This window comes from Taudactylus pleione, unplaced genomic scaffold, assembly GCF_031769625.1.
Source record: "Taudactylus pleione unplaced genomic scaffold, aTauple2 ptg000583l, whole genome shotgun sequence".
NCBI classification, from domain to species: Eukaryota; Metazoa; Chordata; class Amphibia; order Anura; family Myobatrachidae; genus Taudactylus; species Taudactylus pleione.
The window spans coordinates 2,085,225-2,109,598 of record NW_028284985.1 but is presented as its reverse complement, the minus strand read 5'-3'; the positions used below and the strand labels follow the sequence as shown (position 1 = coordinate 2,109,598).

The window sequence follows — 24,374 nt, the reverse complement described above, 5'->3', positions numbered from 1 at the left end:
ATCTATCTTTATGTTCCTGAATATATATTGTATAATGTGTGTATCATTTTGCTGGCAGTATAGAACAATCAGTATATAGTATATACCTCCTGCTGCTCCCCCGTGCTGTGTACGGTGTGTGGCCCCGGGGCCCCGTCTGTATGGCTTGTTACACTGTATCAGTCTGCAGCCAGCACCTGATCCCCAGCACTGGGACAAAGAGCAATGCATGGGGGCGGGGAGGAATCCGGATCAGCCCTTCCCAGATCCCGGAGCCTGAGCTGCTGCTGGGAGGAATCCATTCCTTATAGAGGGCAGCAGTACATACTGCACAGGAAGCCGGGGATGTCTGCGGGCTGAGCCGCCCCCGCTGCCGCTGCTGGAGAGCTGCCCTGCCCGGAGCTGGGTGAGTGCCCCCTGCCCCAATGTATAGCTAGCGCAGTGGCCCCTGCCCCTGAGAGATACCCCTGTACAGCTATCAGTGCCTGCATCTCCTGAGAGATGTCCCCCTGTACAGCGATCAGTGCCTGCAGCCCCTGAGAGATGCCCCCTCCCTGCATAGCTATCACAGTGCCCTCCTGCCCATGAAATATTGTTCCTGTGCCCATCCCTTAGTGCTGCTCCCCCTGTATGTATAGCTGGCACAGTGTTCCCTGCCCCTGAGAGATGGGTCCTGTGCCACCCCCTGTCTGAGAGGTGTGTGAGTGCTGCCCCCCTGTATAGCTGGCACAGTGCCCCCCTGCTCCTGAGAGGTGGTTCCTGTGCCCTTTTCTTAGTGCTGCTCCCCCTGTATGGCTGGCACAGTGCCCCCTGCCCCTGAGAGATGGGTCCTGTGCCACCCCCTGTCTGAGAGGTGTGTGAGTGCTGCCTCCCTGTATAGCTGGCACAGTGCCCCCTGCCCCTGAGAGATGGGTCATGTGCCACCCCGTGTGTGAATGCTGCCCCTCTGTATAGATGGCACAGTGCCCCCTACCCCTGAGAGATGGATTCTGTGCCCTCTCCTGAGAGCTGGGGATTGTATTCCGCACTGTGTGGGGGGGTCTGATGCTGGAAGTGGGGGGCAATGTGTAATGAGGATAGCTGAAAGTTCTGTTTATAACCCTCTACATGATACAGGGCACATTATACTGTATAGCACTGTACATTATATATTGGATAGTCTATGTCATTGTATATCTGTGTAATATATATCATTGTGTATCTGTCTGGCTCACAGTCGGGGGGCTGCAGACCCAGGATTAGGGGTGACCTGTTACTGTGACGCTTGTTACATTGTTGTCCCTGCCCTGAGAGACTCCTGTCCTGTCCGTTATCTGTCATTGGCTGGTGCTTTGTATAGTGTCAGTCACCCCGTCATGTCTGGAGATTGGGCACTCGGTGGTTAAATCTCATACTGCATTTCTCCCATCTATATACAGCCACACGTGTAGTACTGTAGAGGGTGTGACGAGATGGGTACAAGAGCTTACACTCACTCGGAGATGCATTGTGGTTGTGTGTGACAGCCTGTGCTGTCAGGGAAGGGTGATTGATTGTCATTGTTACCTATGATGCTACATGGATCAGTGAGTAAATAGTCCAGTTCATTCCTTGTGTGATGTGCTGGTGAGCTGTGAAGTCTCAGAGTGACTGATGAAATGACTGTTCTGCATGACCTCGGTGTCAGGGGCTGACAGGTCTCAGGTTGGGGAGGTGATGAATACTGCCAGACTGAGGATGGCTGTGCTTATTAATTATTCAGTTATTATGGTACATATGCCATGTATGGTTTATATCGGAGCTCCATGCTCCTCCTATTCATACATTCGGACGTATCCGCTATAATGTTATATTTGCTATAATGCTATAAGTGAGGTTTCTGTATTATATCCATGTCCAGAATTGCTGGAAGCACGGCTGATTCAGTACAGCAAGATCTAAAGATATAAATGCTTCTTAAGAATAAAAATAAACAAGCAATGCAGAGAGGACAAAGTCAGACACCCCAATACAATGGGCGTTCTCGCAGGGGAACCATATTGTAGCCGGGCACCCAGATTTAATAGTCACCCATAGGTGGGGCACCCGCTGCAAACAGAACATGACGCCTCTTATGAAAGTGTAGCAATCCTATAGCGGCAGAACTGAATGTTGATTAAATATATAAGAATTTTTTTTCCCACAGCTTCTATTATTTAGATTAGTTAATGGCAGAACGGGGCCTGCAGGGTGTTTGGTATGTACGGCCATCACATAGTCATTCATCTCGGGGTGAAAAGTAGTTTTTGTGTTGAGACAACATTTTTAATAACTAGGATTCAAAGTTGTTTTTCTTAAATTACTGGCAGGAGAAGGCGCCCAACTCTAATCTAAGAACGTGTGAGTTGCATGTGTGTGTGTGTGTATATATATATATATATATATATATATATATATATATAATATGTATATTTTTATATAGTATGTTCCAGTCGTGAGTTACAGTTCTGGGCCTCTGTGTAATTAGCAATGGTCACCCTTTCAAAGTGATGTGCGTCACAGGACAAACCGTTAGGAATGTTGGATATTTAGTCCCTATGAACTATGCTGTAACACCATTGTCTTGCTCTCGAAATTTGTAGTTGACCCTTGTATTAAGGCGTGATTTATCCAGGTACAGATATGTCCCTAACTAATGAGGACTTTACAGATCCCCTAATCCTTAGAGCATCCGCACGCTGCCATATTACAGCCTGTGATTGCCTTTTCTCCACGGTGTATTCGCACATTGCCATATTACAGCCTGTGGTTGCCTTTTCTCCACGGTGTATTCGCACACTGCCATATTACAGCCTATGATTGCCTTTTCTCCACGGTGTATTCGCACACTGCCATATTACAGCCTGTGATTGCCTTTTCTCCACGGTGTATTCGCACACTGCCATATTACAGCCTGTGATTGCCTTTCCTCCACGGTGTATTCGCACACTGCCATATTACAGCCTGTGATTGCCTTTTCTCCACGGTGTATTCGCACGCTGCCATATTACAGCCTGTGATTACCTTTTCTCCACGGTGTATTCGCACACTGCCATATTACAGCCTGTGGTTGCCTTTTCTCCACGGTGTATTTGCACACTGCCATATTACAGCCTATGATTGCCTTTTCTCCACGGTGTATTCGCACACTGCCATATTACAGCCTATGATTGCCTTTTCTCCACGGTGTATTCGCACACTGCCATATTACAGCCTGTGATTGCCTTTTCTCCACGGTGTATTCGCACACTGCCATATTACAGCCTGTGATTGCCTTTTCTCCACGGTGTATTCGCACACTGCCATATTACAGCCTGTGATTGCCTTTTCTCCACAGTGTATTCGCACACTGCCATATTACAGCCTGTGATTGCCTTTTCTCCACGGTGTATTCGCACACTGCCATATTACAGCCTATGATTGCCTTTTCTCCACGGTGTATTCGCACACTGCCATATTACAGCCTGTGATTGCCTTTTCTCCACGGTGTATTCGCACACTGCCATATTACAGCCTATGATTGCCTTTTCTCCACGGTGTATTCGCACACTGCCATATTACAGCCTATGATTGCCTTTTCTCCACGGTGTATTCGCACACTGCCATATTACAGCCTGTGATTGCCTTTTCTCCACAGTGTATTCGCACACTGCCATATTACAGCCTGTGATTGCCTTTTCTCCACGGTGTATTCGCACACTGCCATATTACAGCCTGTAATTGCCTCTCAGTTATGAAGCATCAGCACGTTGCCATATTACAGCCTGTGATTGCCTCTCAGTTATGGAGCATCTGCACGCTGCCATATTACACCCTGTGATTGCCTCTAAGTTGAGGCTGATTGATGACTTACCAGATCATTAACAGGATCCTAAATTTCCAGTACTGTAGGAGAACAAGGATTTTATGGATGGGAAACGCAGTACACATTTGCTCTTCAAATTGATGGTTTATAGACAGATGAATTGTAACACGAGCGCAATATCGATCATTGTAACAAGCAAGAGTCCCCAGCGAGGGGCAATTAATTAGGCAAGTGGAGTATTCTAGTTGTATTTTATTCTCAGCTGTCTGTCTGTCTGTCTGTAATCAATAACTGTACTTGGTGTATGACATAATTTGGCTTGGAAATATATCTCGGTGACATACGACGACTAATTTCAAGGTAAATGATGTTTGTTAAATGTATATTAGTAAGAGAACACATGACGTGGTATTCAGTTATAATGTACAATAGTGTATATGGTGCAGCTACATAAGGTGCTTGGCCAATGCATTGGTAGGTGTGTTACATATACTGTCCTGCCCCACCTTTATGTTGTACAATGAATCGAATAACGGAGCATACTGTCCATAGTCTCCCCCAGTATAACAGTTGTGTAGCTAGCGTCATCCCAGTCTGACATACTGTCCATAGTCTCCCCCAGTATAACAGTTGTGTTGCTAGCGTCATCCCAGTCTGACATACTGTCCATAGTCTCCCCCAGTATAACAGTTGTGTTGCTAGCGTCATCCCAGTCTGACATACTGTCCATAGTCTCCCCCAGTATAACAGTTGTGTTGCTAGCGTCATCCCAGTCTGACATACTGTCCATAGTCTCCCCCAGTATAACAGTTGTGTTGCTAGCGTCATCCCAGTCTGACATACTGTCCATAGTCTCCCCCAGTATAACAGTTGTGTTGCTAGCGTCATCCCAGTCTGACATACTGTCCATAGTCTCCCCCAGTATAACAGTTGTGTTGCTAGCGTCATCCCAGTCTGACTTACTGTCCATAGTCTCCTCCAGTATAACAGTTGTGTTGCTAGCGTCATCCCAGTCTGACTTACTGTCCATAGTCTCCTCCAGTATAACAGTTGTGTTGCTAGCGTCATCCCAGTCTGACATACTGTCCATAGTCTCCCCCAGTATAACAGTTGTGTTGCTAGCGTCATCCCAGTCTGACATACTGTCCATAGTCTCCCCCAGTATAACAGTTGTGTTGCTAGCGTCATCCCAGTCTGACATACTGTCCATAGTCTCCCCCAGTATAACAGTTGTGTTGCTAGCGTCATCCCAGTCTGACATACTGTCCATAGTCTCCCCCAGTATAACAGTTGTGTTGCTAGCGTCATCCCAGTCTGACATACTGTCCATAGTCTCCCCCAGTATAACAGTTGTGTTGCTAGCGTCATCCCAGTCTGACATACTGTCCATAGTCTCCCCCAGTATAACAGTTGTGTTGCTAGCGTCATCCCAGTCTGACATACTGTCCATAGTCTCCCCCAGTATAACAGTTGTGTTGCTAGCGTCATCCCAGTCTGACATACTGTCCATAGTCTCCCCCAGTATAACAGTTGTGTTGCTAGCGTCATCCCAGTCTGACTTACTGTCCATAGTCTCCTCCAGTATAACAGTTGTGTTGCTAGCGTCATCCCAGTCTGACTTACTGTCCATAGTCTCCTCCAGTATAACAGTTGTGTTGCTAGCGTCATCCCAGTCTGACATACTGTCCATAGTCTCCCCCAGTATAACAGTTGTGTTGCTAGCGTCATCCCAGTCTGACATACTGTCCATAGTCTCCCCCAGTATAACAGTTGTGTTGCTAGCGTCATCCCAGTCTGACATACTGTCCATAGTCTCCCCCAGTATAACAGTTGTGTTGCTAGCGTCATCCCAGTCTGACATACTGTCCATAGTCTCCCCCAGTATAACAGTTGTGTTGCTAGCGTCATCCCAGTCTGACATACTGTCCATAGTCTCCCCCAGTATAACAGTTGTGTTGCTAGCGTCATCCCAGTCTGACATACTGTCCATAGTCTCCCCCAGTATAACAGTTGTGTTGCTAGCGTCATCCCAGTCTGACATACTGTCCATAGTCTCCCCCAGTATAACAGTTGTGTTGCTAGCGTCATCCCAGTCTGACATACTGTCCATAGTCTCCTCCAGTATAACAGTTGTGTTGCTAGCGTCATCCCAGTCTGACATACTGTCCATAGTCTCCCCCAGTATAACAGTTGTGTTGCTAGCGTCATCCCAGTCTGACATACTGTCCATAGTCTCCCCCAGTATAACAGTTGTGTTGCTAGCGTCATCCCAGTCTGACATACTGTCCATAGTCTCCCCCAGTATAACAGTTGTGTTGCTAGCGTCATCCCAGTCTGACTTACTGTCCATAGTCTCCTCCAGTATAACAGTTGTGTTGCTAGCGTCATCCCAGTCTGACTTACTGTCCATAGTCTCCTCCAGTATAACAGTTGTGTTGCTAGCGTCATCCCAGTCTGACTTACTGTCCATAGTCTCCTCCAGTATAACAGTTGTGTTGCTAGCGTCATCCCAGTCTGACTTACTGTCCATAGTCTCCTCCAGTATAAAAGTTGTGTTGCTAGCGTCATCCCAGTCTGACATACTGTCCATAGTCTCCTCCAGTATAAAAGTTGTGTTGCTAGCGTCATCCCAGTCTGACTTACTGTCCATAGTCTCCTCCAGTATAAAAGTTGTGTTGCTAGCGTCATCCCAGTCTGACATACTGTCCATAGTCTCCTCCAGTATAAAAGTTGTGTTGCTAGCGTCATCCCAGTCTGACATACTGTCCATAGTCTCCTCCAGTATAAAAGTTGTGTTGCTAGCGTCATCCCAGTCTGACTTACTGTCCATAGTCTCCCCCAGTATAACAGTTGTGTTGCTAGCGTCATCCCAGTCTGACTTACTGTCCATAGTCTCCTCCAGTATAAAAGTTGTGTTGCTAGCGTCATCCCAGTCTGACTTACTGTCCATAGTCTCCCCCAGTATAACAGTTGTGTTGCTAGCGTCATCCCAGTCTGACATACTGTCCATAGTCTCCTCCAGTATAAAAGTTGTGTTGCTAGCGTCATCCCAGTCTGACTTACTGTCCATAGTCTCCTCCAGTATAAAAGTTGTGTTGCTAGCGTCATCCCAGTCTGACTTACTGTCCATAGTCTCCTCCAGTATAAAAGTTGTGTTGCTAGCGTCATCCCAGTCTGACATACTGTCCATAGTCTCCCCCAGTATAACAGTTGTGTTGCTAGCGTCATCCCAGTCTGGCTTCTACAAACAGAAAAGTCTGGAAAAAAAATTATCAACAAAATAAATAATTGTTTTAGGTTACATTTTTTTTTCCAAATAAAGGGGGTGTAGCCCCCTCCCAATATAATTTTTGGGGGGGCTGGGAAGCTGTGGGTATTATTTTTGTATGTTACACTACTGTATATATTTTATTATATATTATTTTTACAATTTAAAAAAAAAAAAATTTTTTAATCGACAGAGTCCGAGCCCCCTCTCTGTCCTGCGCAGGCGGAGTAAAGCAGAATGGGGTCTCCAGATAGATAAATAACACTTATCTCTGAGTATCGCTCGGCTGACACACAGATAGATTCACATTAAATCACTGCGATAAGTCATTTTCCGCCTCTCGTGTATCAGCGCGATCTGTTCCCAACTTGGCATCACTGACGGGAATAAAGTCCCCTCTTCCCGGATTTTCTAATGCAGAATTTGTCACTGTATTGTGACACGTTTTAGCCAGTCTCAGGGGGAGATCTGACGAAGAGGGGGGGGCCTTGGGGGTTGACGGGGGCAGCGGCAGAAGCTTTGGGTCCCACGTCTCTGCCTAATGGAAAACAGATGTTCATTTGCGATCTGTAAGGTGGATTCTGCTCGGACACTGATAATAGTCATAATAACGTTGATATACGGTTCTTGTGCAGGTCAGATTTAGAAGAAATGTATATATTACAGATAGCAACCGATAGTTTCACCATAAAAGACTTTAGCATATTTGACCCCTGGTACATTAATACTGTAACGTATGACGCCGTGTTTAGTTGTCAGCTTGGAAACGGTCATTTCGCTCTCAGCCGTTTCCGTGTTTTCTGCTTTGGTGGATTAGTCTGTATTATGGGCTGTAGTAATTGCTAAGCGTCATACTAGCACGGTGCACTACATGTATCAGGACACTAGGGAAGCTGGTCTCTGGCTGTATTGTGTCTGCTGCACCTGGTTGTGAAATGTTGATTTATTTTGGTGATCTGTGCATCTTGCCAGCCCCAGTGCCAGCCTCAGTGCCGCCTGTGACATGCCAGATTGGCGCTCAGGGAGCTCTTATTTATATTAAGCCGGACAGGTGTATTTTATTGTTCTGTACTAATGACCCATATTGACTGAACAAAAGGCCAAGGCGACCTAGGAGCGTCCGGACAGGTTGTATACCGCGCCGGTGAGCGCGCAGAAGTTCCTTGTCCGCTTGCCGTCAAAGTTCTTGTTATTATTAACAATTAATCAGAGCTGACTTAAAGTGACCTCTAGATGATGGAAGCAGCCATTTTGTGGGAGGGGCAAACATTCACCTTATGAATTCACTAGAAACATGTGACTCCAGTGAGGCATGAGGCACTAGTGAGTCTGCATTTCCATGAATGTTAATTGGGGCAGGAAAACCTCCTGAACGCTCGGGTTATGAAATAATGTACATGTGAATACCCCAAGCAGAGTTGGCTTTTGGGGCCCCCTGCTGTCCGCCCAGTATCACCCCTGTATGAGGAAAACTGAGGGCTGTGACGCTTCCATACCAGCTCCCTCAGCGAGAACATTGTTTGCATAGCTGTGTACATTGGTCTGAACATGTCTCTTCCTCACAGCTGCCTCGTTCCTGGCCCAGGCTGACAGCCGTGGCCCCGGGACATGTTTTTCAGATGGCAAAATTCTTCCAACCAGGAAGTTAGGAAACCCTGCGCTGCAGGACTTGCTCTGTTTGTTTTTTCTTTTCAGCCTTATATTGATTTTAATAATCCAGAACCCTAGCTTCAGTCTCCTGGCAGTGCGGGCAGCAATGGTGACCGGCGAGGTCGGTGTGAGACTTAAATCCTGCTAATGTGGTCTCTATGATCACGGGGGGCAGTAAGCGTGTAAGGGGGCTTATTATAAGGGGTGGGGTCTCTATGGAGGGTCAGTGTTCCTTCTATTCTGTTTTTGATTTATATTACGTAAAATAGTCACTACGTAATGCAGATGATGTGGCTTTTGCCCATTTATCAGTTAAAATACGATTTGTGGGACTGTAATGCCGGGAAGGGGCGACGTGAAGAATGGCGCTACGTGACTGGGGTCTGTCGCTGGTTATTTGCCGCAGCGCAGACTGTTCTTATCTCTGTCACCTTTACCTTCTGCTTCATGTCATCGTATGTAATGCGTGTCTTTACATCAACATACACCGGTCTTGCGTACAATCTGTGTCAGCCCAGAAAACGATTCGGAAGTATTTAGAACAGACGCATGAAAACGCATTTTATTTATATTGGCGGACATCCTTTCCCCAACTCCCCCTGTGCTGACTGAGACCCGTCGTGACTGCTGGTGTATCAGGAGCTTCTCTGTATGTACTGAGAGACCTGAACATCGTGATATGGAGCGTGCAGTGCTCAGAGGGGGTGTAGAGGACAGTGTTTTGCGGAGTTACATGCTGGGTGGGGGGCGCACGGCCGCACCTTGGCAGAGCAGAGAATTTCTGAGGGCACTTTGCGTAATGTAATATAAGAAAGATGGCGAGTATCCGTGCAGACCATCTGTGTGGCCGCGTTATATTTCTGAGAGAAGACGGACAGTTAATGTAACTATAGTGCTGGTAATAAAGTAGTCATTTGGTGGAGCCAAGGCCTCAATAAGGTCACATGGGCCTGGCACTGAAAATAATCAAGGGCCTATTCTGAGAAGCGGAGGAGGTGTGGCCTGTTCTGCGAAGCGGAGGAGGTGTGGCCTGTTCTGCGAAGCGGAGGAGGTGTGGCCTGTTCTGAGAAGCGGAGGAGGTGTGGCCTGTTCTGAGAAGCGGAGGAGGTGTGGCCTGTTCTGAGAAGCGGAGGAGGTGTGGCCTGTTCTGAGAAGCGGAGGAGGTGTGGCCTGTTCTGTGTGGGTGTGGCCAGAGTGTAGACCAAGGTTTCCCAACCTCTGTCCTCAGGGCACACTTAACAGTCCAGGTTGTAAGTATATCCATGCTTGAGCACAGATGGTTTGATCAAAATAACTGAGTTACGAACTAAGCCACCTGTGCTCAAGCGTGGCTCTCCTTAAAACCTGGACTGTTATAGTGCCTTGAGGACCAAGGTTGGGAAACACTGCTGTTAGACGTATTTCTAGAGCAGAAAGTTGGCAGCGTCTTGATACGCAGTAGGCGGGCCACCACTGGTTTAACAGTGAGACGCTCTGCCGGCACATTGGTTGTATTCTGTGATTCAGGATTTGCCCTGGAGTTTCTCAGGAATATGGAAGTGCTCATTAAGCAACTGCTGAAGGATACTCTGAGTGAGAGGAGCAGCCATACAATGCATAGACGGTATAATAGAGGCGTCTCTGTGTAATGAGTGTGGGGTGCGCTGTCCAGCTCCGGGTCTCTCCTCACTCAGCTCATGGCTTTCCTGGCAGCCTCGGTGATGGTGTCCTCTCGCTGAACCTCTCCCTACCCAGGTGTCACATATGTCTAGCTGGGTAACTCTGTTTATTGCTCTGTGCCTCAGGGAGGAACCTTCTCGTCTGGTGATGTTCTGGGCACAGCAAGGAGACAGAATTGTTTTTCTGTGGATACTGGAACTGTAGGGACACTGTTAGAGAACCATATAGATATACAATATAGTAAAATACGGCCATTTTGCCATTAGAATGATATGTACAGCACCGGTACACTGTCTTGGTTCTCTGTTTAGGCTGTGTACGCGTTAGCCTTCAAACTCTGAATTTAAGAGGCATTTCTGATGAAAGTTAAATGATAAATAGCGGCAGAATGAAAAAAATGATTGCCCCAAATGAGATTGCACATATGTGTGCTCCTGTGTTGTAATTCAGTGCGTTATGTCTGCACGTGTGACCAGCATCAATCATCTGAGTGGGAACGCATTGTAAACTTAGAGATGCATTTAAGAAGCATTTTCACTTCTGTTTGGCTTCACGGAGATAACAACTGCGTGGTTGCACACTGCAGTACTGCTTGTATCCTCTGTGGGGCACACTGCAGTACTGCTTGTATCGTCTGAGGGGCACACTGCAGTACTGCTTGTATCCTCTGTGGGGCACACTGCAGTACTCTCAGTATCCTCTGTGGAGCACAGTGTAGTACTCCCTGTATCCTCTGTGGGGCACACTGCAGTACTCTCTGTATCCTCTGTGGGGCACACTGCAGTACTCCATGTATCCTCTGACGGGCGCACTGCAGTACTCTCTGTATCCTCTGTGGGGCACACTGCAGTACTCCCTGTATCCTCTGTGGGGCACACTGCAGTACTCCATGAATCCTCTGTGGGGCACACTGCAGTACTCTCTGTATCCTCTGTGGGGCACACTGCAGTACTCCTTGTATCCTCTGAGGGGCACACTGCAGTACTCTCTGTATCCTCTGTGGGGCGCACTGCAATACTCTGTATCCTCTGAGGGGCACACTGCAGTACTCCCTGTATCCTCTGTGGGGCGCACTGCAGTACTCTGTATCCTCTGACGGGCACACTGCAGTACTCTCTGTATCCTCTGTGGGGCGCACTGCAGTACTCTGTATCCTCTGACGCGCACACTGCAGTACTCTCTGTATCCTCTGTGGGGCACACTGCAGTACTCCCTGTATCCTCTGTGGGGCGCACTGCAGTACTCTGTATCCTCTGACGGGCACACTGCAGTACTCTCTGTATCCTCTGTGGGGCGCACTGCAGTACTCTGTATCCTCTGACGCGCACACTGCAGTACTCTCTGTATCCTCTGTGGGGCACACTGCAGTACTCCCTGTATCCTCTGTGGGGCACACTGCAGTACTCCTTGTATCCTCTGTGGGGCGCACTGCAGTACTCTGTATCCTCTGACGGGCACACTGCAGTACTCCCTGTATCCTCTGTGGGGCGCACTGCAGTACTCTGTATCCTCTGACGGGCACACTGCAGTACTCCCTGTATCCTCTGTGGGGCGCACTGCAGTACTCTGTATCCTCTGACGGGCACACTGCAGTACTCCCTGTATCCTCTGTGGGGCGCACTGCAGTACTCTGTATCCTCTGACGCGCACACTGCAGTACTCTCTGTATCCTCTGTGGGGCACACTGCAGTACTCCCTGTATCCTCTGTGGGGCGCACTGCAGTACTCTGTATCCTCTGTGGGGCGCACTGCAGTACTCTCTGTATCCTCTGTGGGGCACACTGCAGTACTCCCTGTATCCTCTGTGGGGCGCACTGCAGTACTCTGTATCCTCTGACGGGCACACTGCAGTACTCTCTGTATCCTCTGTGGGGCGCACTGCAGTACTCTGTATCCTCTGACGCGCACACTGCAGTACTCTCTGTATCCTCTGTGGGGCACACTGCAGTACTCCCTGTATCCTCTGTGGGGCACACTGCAGTACTCCTTGTATCCTCTGTGGGGCGCACTGCAGTACTCTGTATCCTCTGACGGGCACACTGCAGTACTCCCTGTATCCTCTGTGGGGCGCACTGCAGTACTCTGTATCCTCTGACGGGCACACTGCAGTACTCCCTGTATCCTCTGTGGGGCGCACTGCAGTACTCTGTATCCTCTGACGGGCACACTGCAGTACTCCCTGTATCCTCTGTGGGGCGCACTGCAGTACTCTGTATCCTCTGACGCGCACACTGCAGTACTCTCTGTATCCTCTGTGGGGCACACTGCAGTACTCCCTGTATCCTCTGTGGGGCGCACTGCAGTACTCTGTATCCTCTGTGGGGCGCACTGCAGTACTCTCTGTATCCTCTGTGGGGCGCACTGCAATACTCCTTGTATCCTCTGTGGGGCGCACTGCAGTACTCTGTATCCTCTGACGGGCACACTGCAGTACTCCCTGTATCCTCTGTGGGGCGCACTGCAGTACTCTGTATCCTCTGACGGGCGCACTGCAGTACTCTCTGTATCCTGTGTGGGGCACACTGCAGTACTCCTTGTATCCTCTGTGGGGCACACAGCAGTACTCCCTGTATCCTCTGAGGGGCACACTGCAGTACTCCCTGTATCCTCTGTGGGGCACACTGCAGTACTCCCTGTATCCTCTGTGGGGCGCACTGCAGTACTCTCTGTATCCTGTGTGGGGCACACTGCAGTACTCCTTGTATCCTCTGTGGGGCGCACTGCAGTACTCTGTATCCTCTGTGGGGCACACTGCAGTACTCCCTGTATCCTCTGACGGGCACACTGCAGTACTCCCTGTATCCTCTGTGGGGCACACTGCAGTACTCAGTATCCTCTGTGGGGCACACTGCAGTACTCTCTGTATCTTCTGTGGGGCACACTGCAGTACTCCCTGTATCCTCTGTGGGGCGCACTGCAGTACTCCCTGTATCCTCTGTGGGGCGCACTGCAGTACTGTGTATCCTCTGACGGGCACACTGCAGTACTCCCTGTATCCTCTGTGGGGCGCACTGCAGTACTCCCTGTATCCTCTGTGGGACGCACTGCAGTACTCTGTATCCTCTGACGGGCACACTGCAGTACTCCCTGTATCCTCTGTGGGACGCACTGCAGTACTCTGTATCCTCTGACGGGCACACTGCAGTACTCCCTGTATTCTCCGTGGGGCGCACTGCAGTACTCTGTATCCTCTGTGGGGCACACTGCAATACTCCCTGTATCCTCTGTGGGGCGCACTGCAGTACTCTGTATCCTCTAACGGGCACACTGCCGTACTCCCTGTATCCTCTGTGGGGCACACTGCAGTACTCCCTGTATCCTCTGTGGGGCACACTGCAGTACTCTGTATCCTCTGACGAGCACACTGCAGTACTCCCTGTATCTTCTGTGGGGCGCACTGCAGTACTCTGTATCCTCTGTGGGGCACACTGCAGTACTCCCTGTATGCTCTGTGGGGCACACTGCAGTACTCCCTGTATGCTCTGTGGGGCGCACTGCAGTACTCTGTATCCTCTGTGGGGCACACTGCAGTACTCCCTGTATCTTCTGTGGGGCACACTGCAGTACTCTGTATCCTCTGACGGCACACTGCAGTACTCCCTGTATCTTCTGTGGGGCGCACTGCAGTACTCCCTGTATCCTCTGTGGGGCGCACTGCAGTACTCTGTATCCTCTGACGGGCACACTGCAGTACTCCCTGTATCCTCTGTGGGGCGCACTGCAGTACTCCCTGTATCCTCTGTGGGGCGCACTGCAGTACTCTGTATCCTCTGACGGGCACACTGCAGTACTCCCTGTATCCTCTGTGGGGCGCACTGCAGTATTCCCTGTATCCTCTGTGGGGCGCACTGCAGTACTCTGTATCCTCTGACGGGCACACTGCAGTACTTACTATACACTATAACATCCCTAGTATCCTCCATTGCACACCCACTTTTTGCTTTACACTTAGCTTGCCCAATGCAGCAATGTATTCAGTGCACATTACAAGGTATACATGGAGGCGGCCATTTGAGGCTGACAGCTTATTGATGTAACTGCTGCCATGGGCCACCAGAATTTGGATGAGACCTTCTAGACTACCAGGGGAGGGGGTAATTTGTCAGCAGTGGGGGCAATTAGCTTCCTGTGAGGTTGGCAGAGGTGTACCCTTATGATGCAGTGGTGTATACACACAGTCAGCGTCACCATACGCTTTACGCAATCTCAGTCATACCCACCTCTTCTTGTTTTGTCATGCCTGCACCCCACATCTGCTGGAGGCATCACAGAGCGAGGCATGTCACTGAGGCATGAGGCATGGTGTGAATGAAGAGACTACAATATTGACTCTGTCCCTCTGTGCGAGTGTAAGCACCGAATGATGGAATCGGTATGTAATGTCTCCGTATCTATGCCGGGCCGGATGAAATACCGATGCCGGAAGGCCGAAGCATGAAGATCCCGACTGGGGCAGGTAAGTACCCTAACCCTCACCTCTCCTCCCCTCTCCCGCCCTTAGTGGTGTCTAACCCTAAAACTCCTGGGGTGGTGCCTAACCCTAAGACTCCCCGGGGGTGCCTCAACCTAACCCCCCCCTGCACCCTAACCCGGGGGGGTGCCTATCATTACCCTCCCCCAGCTGGTGACTAGCCCTAGCCCCCCACCCTCCCCCTAGCCTATCCCTGCCCGGGGGGTGCCTAACCCTAACCATCCCCCTTGCCCCGCAGCTACATGCTACGCTTACCCGCTTCCCTTCGTTCCGGATGCCGGCCGGCAGGATTTCGGCGTCTGGCTAAAAATTGCATCCCTGTAAGATGAGTGAGAGTTTTCTCTATAGTCACATTATAACTCTACCATTACCGTGGATGGGGTTTTGGCTTGTGTTAGTCATAATGTACACATTGGTATGGAATATGGGGCAGGCCTTGTCCCTCTCTGCACCCTCTGGAGCTATAATTTGGACCATTCCAACATGCCATAAAGAGATTTATATTTAGGGGACAGTTTGGTTACGGTGCCTAATGCACAATCTACCATAGGAGGGTTATTATACTTCTGTTCTCATAGTGATGTAAATATTTAGGGGGACAGTTTGGTTACGGTGCCTAATGTACAATCTACCATAGGAGGGTTATTATAATTCTGTACTCATAGTGATGTAAATATTTAGGGGGACAGTTTGGTTACGGTGCCTAATGCACAATCTACCATAGGAGGGTTATTATAATTCTGTACTCATAGTGATGTAAATATTTAGGGGGACAGTTTGGTTACGGTGCCTAACGCACAATCTACCATAGGAGGGTTATTATACTTCTGTTCTCATAGTGATGTAAATATTTAGGGGGACAGTTTGGTTACAGTGCCTAACGCACGATCTACCATAAGAGGGTTATTATAATTCTGTACTCATAGCAGGGCTGAAACTAGGATATCTGTCACCCGGTGCAAGGAAGCAATTTTGCGCCCCCTCCCTTCCTTTACCTGGATTTTGTCCTTGCTCCTCCATAAGGCAGTGCACTACTCGGACGTCCTTGGTATAGTGACTTACATTATTCCACACACTGTAATGCCCATTACACATTATGCCACACACTATAATGCCTATTACCACAGTGCAACTTACATATTTGCCCGACACCATTTCATGCCCCACAGTAAGGCTTCTAATTACTTTAACATTACCTGCCCGTTGCCAGGGGGTTTCATGCCCGTTGCCAGGGGGTTTCATGCCCGTTGCCAGGGGGTTTCATGTCCGTTGCCAGGGGGTTTCATGTCCGTTGCCAGGGGGTTTCATGTCCGTTGCCAGGGGCTTTCATGCCGGTTGCCAGGAGGTTTCATGCCGGTTGCCAGGGGGATTCATGCCGGTTGCCATGGGGTGACATGCTCGTTGCCATGGGGTGACATGCTCGTTGCCATGGGGTGACATGCTCGTTGCCATGGGGTGACATGCTCGTTGCCATGGGGTGACATGCTCGTTGCCTGGGGTGACATGCTCGTTGCCAGGGGTGACATGCTCGTTGCCATGGAGTTTATGCTCGTTGCCAGGGGGTTTCACGGGAGAAGATGCAGCTTTCAGCATCTTCTCCCGGCACTTGCGCTGGCCTAACAGACACTAGAGGTCCATGCGGCTAGTCCGCATGGAATCTGCTGAAAATGACAATCCAAAAATGGCCGCCGCCAAGGAGGAGACAGACACTAGAGGTCCAGTAAGGAACTCTAGCATCTGCCTTCTCCTTGGCGGCAGCCATTTTTGGAAGGCCGTTTTCTGACACTGCAGCCCCCAAGCCATCGTGAGTCATCCCTCTTTCACCCCCTGCATTCCGGCACCCGGTGCACGTGCACCTCTAGCCCCCCCCAGTTGAGGCCCTACTCATAGTGATGTAAATATTTAAGGGGACAGTTTGGTTATAGTGCCTAATGTACAATCTACCATCGGAGGGTTATTATGCTTCTGTACTCATAGTGATGTAAATATTTAGGGGGACAGTTTGGTTACAGTGCCTAACGCACGATCTACCATAGGAGGGTTATTATGCTTCTGTTCTCATAGTGATGTAAATATTTAGGGAGACAGTTTGGTTACGGTGCCTAATGCACAATCTACCATAGGAGGGTTATTATAATTCTGTACTCATAGTGATGTAAATATTTAGGGGGACAGTTTGGTTACGGTGCCTAATGCACAATCTATCATAGGAGGGTTATTATACTTCTGTTCTCATAGTGATGTAAATATTTAGGGGGGACAGTTGGTTACGGTGCCTAACGCACAATCTACCATAGGAGGGTTATTATACTTCTGTACTCATAGTGATGTAAATATTTAGGGGGACAGTTTGGTTACGGTGCCTAATGTACAATCTACCATAAGAGGGTTATTGAAGCTGGGAAAGTTATCTCAGTATATGTGCCCTCCCTGGCAGGGTCAGACTGTATAATAATGGATTATTACTCTTGGTCACAGTCCCTTCCTGCAGGCCCCGCCAGGGAAAGCAGAGGGGTAATCGGGGTAGCTGAGCAAAGCCACTGAGCACCATCTGGGTGGTCCTGAAAGCCTGGCCTATATTTATTTTACTAGAACCTTTCCCACTCCATGTATATGTCCGATTGCAGAGAATAGCACAGAGGACTCTGGGTACAGAGGCCACAATATGGATGATCTTATGTTCCGTTCTCTGACAATGGCCGCTGGCAGTAATTAGAGTGTTTCCAGATGTCTGGCAGCCCTCGGAGGTCAGTAATGACAATGGCGGATAGGAACAGGAGTATTCCGTATAATACAACATATGTAGGGAGATTTTATTCTACATTTAAAGGAAGGTGATCTGAGTAACGTAGATTAATAATCACTTCTCCCATAATTCCTCCACCCTATTGTATATTAGGTCACAAAATATATGTTAAAAACGTATAAGTACAAATTTAATATGTGTAGAGTAGACTGACCGTGACAATCTCCCCCGCTCATGGCTTCATTTTGTACTTTAAGTGGCATATGTATCAAAGCTTGATGTGAGATAAAATTGTGAGATATATATCGCCAACCAATCAGCTTCTAACTTACATTTTGCAGGCTGTGTTTAAGAAATGATAGTTTGGAGCTGATTGGCTGGTGATATATAGTTCACAATTTTATCTCTCATCAAGCTCTGATACATAGGCCCCTTAATGTGTAAGTGGGAATGTAGCAAGGACGTCTCTGAGACACTGTGATAATAGGCGTTCACAGTGGCGAATATTCTATTCTGACGTGCGCTGCCATCTACCTTCTATAGTCCTACCTGCTACATCTACATATATATATATATTTAGTATAACGTTACCATACCCACTAGCATTCATACAGCCGAGAACGTTGCATTTGTGTTGCGAAGAGTCATGGGGTATTTTTGGACGTCAGACACATTGAGGCTAGTTGGCCTTTGCTGACCTTCCTAACCGCAAGTACAAGCTTTGGCTAACCTCCTTAGCTAAACGCATGTTTCACATTTGGAGGGGTGTTCAATATGGGTGTTTTTTGCGTTAATACCGCACTTTTTATCGTTTTTGCGTTAATATCACTTGTTTTAGTTTTACACTATTCAATATCAAAGACTTATCGCAGTTTTGAAAAGTCTTTGATAAAAAACGGGGATAACTTTTCACCTTTGAATAGGTGTCGAAAAAAAGTGCAGAATTGGGGTTTAGGGGTGCAGGCTTAAAAAAAAATAGCCTGCACCCCTGAGATTGACATTTAAAAAAGAACTGTGTCAAAAAAAAAATAGGGACACCCCAAAAAATTAATTAAAAAATTGGGGTGCAAAAAAAAAATATGGGAAAAAATTGTTAAACAATAGGGAAATAGGTTCAGGGCTATTCTGTAAGTATGCGGCAGGTGTTTTCTAGAATAGATTATTAGCGGCAGGTGTATTCTAGAATAGATTATTAGCGGCAGATGTATTCTAGAATAGATTATTAGCGGCAGGTGTATTCTAGAATAGATTATTAGCGGCAGATGTATTCTAGAATAGATTATTAGCGGCAGGTGTATTCTAGAATAGATTATTAGCGGCAGGTGTATTCTAGAATAGATTATTAGCGGCAGGTGTTTTCTAGAATAGATTATTAGCGGCAGGTGTTTTCTAGAATAGAATTATAGCGGCAGATGCACAAATGCTGAATTTTTAAAGAATTACTTTAGGGACACCAAAATATGCTAGTACTCATTTTCATGTACCCCAAATTTGATGGGACCACTTAAAAAAACGAAAAAAATAACCTAAGTGCTCTTCTGCATCACTTCTTCAATGTCGGGAAAAAAACACCTGCTGCAGCTATTTAAATCCCCGACTTTCAATTAAAGGCTAAAACGGGGGTACCCATAGTGATCCCCCATGTTTTTACAACTTTAGGGGGGTCTTACAATTATTTTCAGGAAAAATTCGTAACTTTACGCAAATCCAACTTCGGAGTTTCCCGTTTTCGTTAATTTAATTTTGAATACGGGGATAAGCGGGAGTGCGCACCAGACTTAACGCAGAAAAAAAACTCCGATATGAAACGTTAACTTCGGCAGTGAAGTTAACGTTTCATATTGAATACCCCTCTTGGTGTTGCCGACCTTTGCCGTTACCCCGCAGGTTCCCGGCCTTCATTCTGATTCCTGTCCTGGGACTCTGTTATATATGCTTTCCGTGTCCCATTCGCTCATTGACATCACATTTCTGGGCCTGTAAACAGAAAGGAGCGTTTTTACATTCCCAACAAGCAGAGGAGCGCGATCCGGTAGGAGCTGATCCGTTATAAAGTGATTTACTTTTCATGTCTTTCCCCCGCAGGTTCCCTATGCACACGTAGCCGTCAGTTGGCAATAACATGGGATGTATAGCTATGGTGATATCCAGGAGAATGATCTCTCCCAGTGGCTGGTTACATGGCATAACAATCAGATCACTGGCTGCTATCGCTACGTTTCCTATCTGGATAAGAATAAAGGATGTGCCAGTCCCAGATTTAGACTTCCTGCGTCGGCACAGTGCTCCCCACCTGTACCCAGGAGCGTCCCCCTCTCCCCAATACTCTGCATTCCTTGTATGTGCTCCATATGGAAATCATATCCCGACTTTGCTGCTTCCCAGATATTCGCACTCTTCCTGTTCAGCCCCGTACACAGCAAGATGGGGAAATGAGACAATCGGAGCCGTCGCTTAGACCCTGGGAGGCTGAAAGGAAATGTCATTTTAATTGAATGGGTGTTTAATGAGCTGGAATAACCGCAAATGACATATTTTCTTCCTTATTTTAGTCTTCTGCGTAAGGTTGTCACATTGTGCCCAATATATAGCAAAGAAAAATAGTCTCTTTGTGCAGTCTTTGCTGGATACCTGTACTGTAGAAGTACGTTTTGCATCTGAAACAAGTATTTTTCATCCGAGTTCGGCCACTAGGGGGGATTGTACAGATTGAGTCATTGGATGATCATTTGTTCGCTATTTGCTGCTTTATGTCGCAGATTTCTTCATTCATTACTTAAATAGTTCTGGAAATACTGAAATATTTCTTAAGATTGTAAGCTCTTGGGCAGCTAAATCCTCTACATCTGGTGGCGCCCAGTACGTGCATCGCAGTTCGTCATTGAAGCGCACACTGGGCCTGATTCAGACCCGCTCGCGAGCACTGAGCGCTCACAAGCGGGTCGATGTTGGCCCAGTACGCATGTGCACGAGGGAGCCGGCTCCGTCGTGCGCATGCGCGAGACCCGGATAGCGACGGCTTGGTCTCGCTACAAAGGGGGCGTGCTGTCAATGGTGAGTGACAGCACGCCCCCTTTGGTGGGTGGGCCGGGGGCGTGGCTGGCCAGACAGAGGTGTTCCCATGAAAACGCCTACCGTCCGGGGCCGGCCCCACTGACATCACAAGTGATGTCAGTGGGAGTGCTCTCGGCTCTGTTAGAGTGGGAGTGCTCTCAGTTCTGTTAGAGCCTAAAGCACTCCAGACCCTACCATAAGGGTCTCATCGCAAGCCCGATGGTCTCGACCATCGCGACCATCATTTTGGCCGCTCGCTATAGCTGTGGGTGGTCACCCACAGCTATGCGAGCGGCCAGGAGGCCGCTCAAAAAAAACAGAGGGACGGCCCTGATTCAGAGCGAGCGCTCTGTCAGAGCGTCCGGCTCACTGGCCGATTGTCGCCATTAGGCTTCCAGATTTACCAACAGTTCTGATGGCCCTCTCACTATTCCTCATTTAATGGGATTGTTAGCTATTTGGCGCCGCAAACTGCAGTTTGTGTCCTTTTGGCCTGAAGCTACATCTGCTCTTCGTTATCTAAGATATAGTAGCCAATGGCTAGAACATGTTTATTCTCTACTAGAAAATATGTTTTGTTCCCTGTTTATAGAATCCTGATTTTAGGTTCCCTATAAAATGTTCCTCGTCTTTCCAGAGAAATAGTCTGTAGTCTTCCAGCTGAGGATGATTCGCTTGCCTGCAGTCTACAGCTGCTCTTTGTTTTCTTACAAAGATTGTTGGTCAGCTCAATTATTAAAGCACAAATTGTAATTAATATTTACATTTGCTACTTCTGCATATTGTTACATTTGGGCTTTCCAAGCCCCGGTCTTAACCATTGAACTGAATAGGTGTAGCGTCTATGGCTAATCTCTGCGTCTCTCCGTGCCTCTGATGCTGGACATGGAGCCCCTTCAATGGTTGTACTTTGGTAGTGACACAAACGTTGGCGGATGACCCCCGAGTCGCTGTGCGCTGAATGACACCGCTCAAGATATCAGACTTGGGATCATGGGGCTTCGTTTGTTCCTCTTGTGTCAGAATGATGGTGAGAGGGCTGCGGATATCTCTCTCCTCGGATGACAGCGCAAATATAAACACAGAGGACGCGGTGGCTCAGTATTAAACACTCGGCTGCAGAAAGAATGACTCTTACATCCTGTTCTTGTGCTTCCTCAGGAACGGTCAGTGCAGGGAAAGTGTCCGCTCTCCGTGTTTCTCTCTCCGTGCTCGGTGACTTGTACCAGGAGAGTAAGAACCCTGACACACAATGGTTCCATGACCAGGGAGAGTAAGAACCCTGACACACAATGGTTCCATGACCAGGGAGAGTAAGAACCCTGACGCACAATGGTTCCATGACCAGGGAGAGTAAGAACCCTGACGCACAATGGTTCCATGACCAGGGAGAGTAAGAACCCTGACGCACAATGATTCCATGACCAGGGAGAGTAAGAACCCTGACGCACAATGATTCCATGACCAGGGAGAGTAAGAACCCTGACACACAATGATTCCATGACTAGGGAGAGTAAGAACCCTGACACACAATGGTTCCATGACCAGGGAGAGTAAGAACCCTGACACACAATGGTTCCATGACCAGGGAGAGTAAGAACCCTGACACACAATGGTTCCATGACCAGGGAGAGTAAGAACCCTGACACACAATGGTTCCATGACCAGGGAGAGTAAGAACCCTGGCACAGAATGGTCCCATGAATTTTTATGTCGTCGCTGAACGATCTGTACACATGGAACCACACGCATGTGATAAACATGATGTCATTGGCTTGCCTTGAAAAGACATTGTTAATCTACAGACCTGCATAATTTGCATTGAGTCACATCTCTCCAAAGGGTCGTCCTGGTGCCGCAGGCATTGCTGCAATCATAAGATCTTATCTAATATACTGACGCGGGGAGGACTCATTGTGCTGTATATGTGGGCACCTTCCTATATAGCTCCCTATAAACATGGTAATAATGGGTTAAATCTGAGTATTGTAGCCAGTGTTGGGCGCGCTCCAGTTGTCCCCCGTTGTCTTTCGTACATGTTCTGTGGTTGTGGTGTCGGTTTATTAGTTTCCACCATGATTTGATGGGTTTCCATAACGTCCTGGACCGAAAACTTTGCTTCCAATGCCGGGTACACCCTAAACGGGATCGGAATGGCTGGCGGTTCAAATACCGACAGCGGCAGCCCGACATGGGTGAAAATCCAGAACGGTGATTAAGGTAAGTAACCCTAATCTTTCCCCCCCCTAACCCTCCCTTTGGGGTGCCTAACCCTAACCCCCCCCCCAATGCCTAACCCTAATCCCCCCTCTAAGTGCCTAAACCTAACCCCCCCTTCCTGGCTGCCTAAACCTAAGTGCATAAAACCCCCCCGCAGCTGTCCGCGCCCGGCTTACCTTTGATCGGGATGCAGGGCATCGGGCTGCCGACGTAGGTAAAATGACAGGCGTCGGGATTTAGACGCCCGTCATTTAACTCTTGCCGGGATTAGACAGTAGGGAAGCCAGCAGTCGGGAATGCGTCCGCCCTAAACGATGTGTGTACCCAACGACGGCAGATATATCGGGCAGTCCGCACACACTGTACAATCTGGTGTTCGACCAGCCAATAAATATTGTTCCCCCCCCTGTGCCCACGGCCACCGGATCTTCAGATGGGCCTGCGCTTCGACGAACGACGCACGGGAGCGCGCAAGAGTGCGTACACACTGGACCATGTGGGCGATTTATCTTTCCCACTGTCCCAAAACAACAAATCGTTCAATATATCATAAACTGTGTACCCAGCTTTAGACTTCATTGGGAACTAAGCCTTTCCCATCATATGGAGATACCACTATTACTATTATTATCATTTATTATTGCATCACCAATTACGGAGTGATGTACAGGGAATATATGTCGTTCCCGTCAGTCCCTGTCCCATTGGACTTCACCGTCTGATGTATCAAGCAGTGAAAAGAGTGGGGAAGAAGACCAGCGAAGTCGCCCATAGCAACCAGTCAGCTTCGAGGTAACATTTATCAAGTACATCTAGCTACAAAATGATAGATAGGAACTGATTGGTTGCTATGGCCGACGACTTCATTGGTCCACTTCTTCCCTTTTTTTTTTTTTCCCTCTTTGATACATCAACCCCTAAATTCTCTAACACAGACTTACATGTTGGTCTCTATAGGCCATTTAACCTACCAGCATGGAACCTCTCGCAAACCCTTCACAGATAGTACCCTGGTCGGGAAACTCATTACCACAGTGCTGTGAGACTGTAATACTAACCACTGTGCAACCATACTGCCAGTGTACGTATGTCTCTTGAAGCTGTGACAACCTAACTGCATTGTGAGAGACCACCCTTATCCTATCTCCAGCCTTCGCTATAAGAGATGAGGCCTCCCCGTTCCCATCATACCAGTGGCACAATAACTAGGCCATGTACTAACTGGTACGGAGATGCGTTCCGCCAATTCTCTCGCTGTGTGAAACGCAAGTCATGGTGGAGTTTACCATTACGTTTCATGGATTTTGTTTTGCTTTATCTTTCTTGTTTGTGTCGCAGGCCGAGGCATGTTACAGGCCGGACGAAGCAACATTAGACCATAAACTACATACTGATGAGTTCATATGTGTGTCTGTTAGCTCTAATGGGACAGCGACTGATGGGGGGGACTGGTTCACATTTGTATACAGCGCTGAGTGTAATATGATGGTGCTGTAAAAAATTGGAAATAATAGACACTGTTTAC

General features: G+C 48.2%; 1 protein-coding gene across 7 annotated transcripts in view; it reads left to right on the top strand.

The window, feature by feature from the left end:
• DAB2IP (DAB2 interacting protein) overlaps window positions 1-24,374 on the top strand; it is a 575,200-nt gene that overhangs the window by 368,688 nt on the left and 182,138 nt on the right. The window contains exon 1 of one of the 7 annotated variants that reach the window (XM_088453579.1): window positions 304-385. The exons of the other annotated variants lie outside the window; for them this stretch is intronic. The gene's annotated coding sequence lies outside the window, so the exon portion shown is untranslated. Of the gene's footprint in view, window positions 1-303; window positions 386-24,374 lie in introns of those variants that run through there. 7 annotated transcript variants of the gene reach the window in all.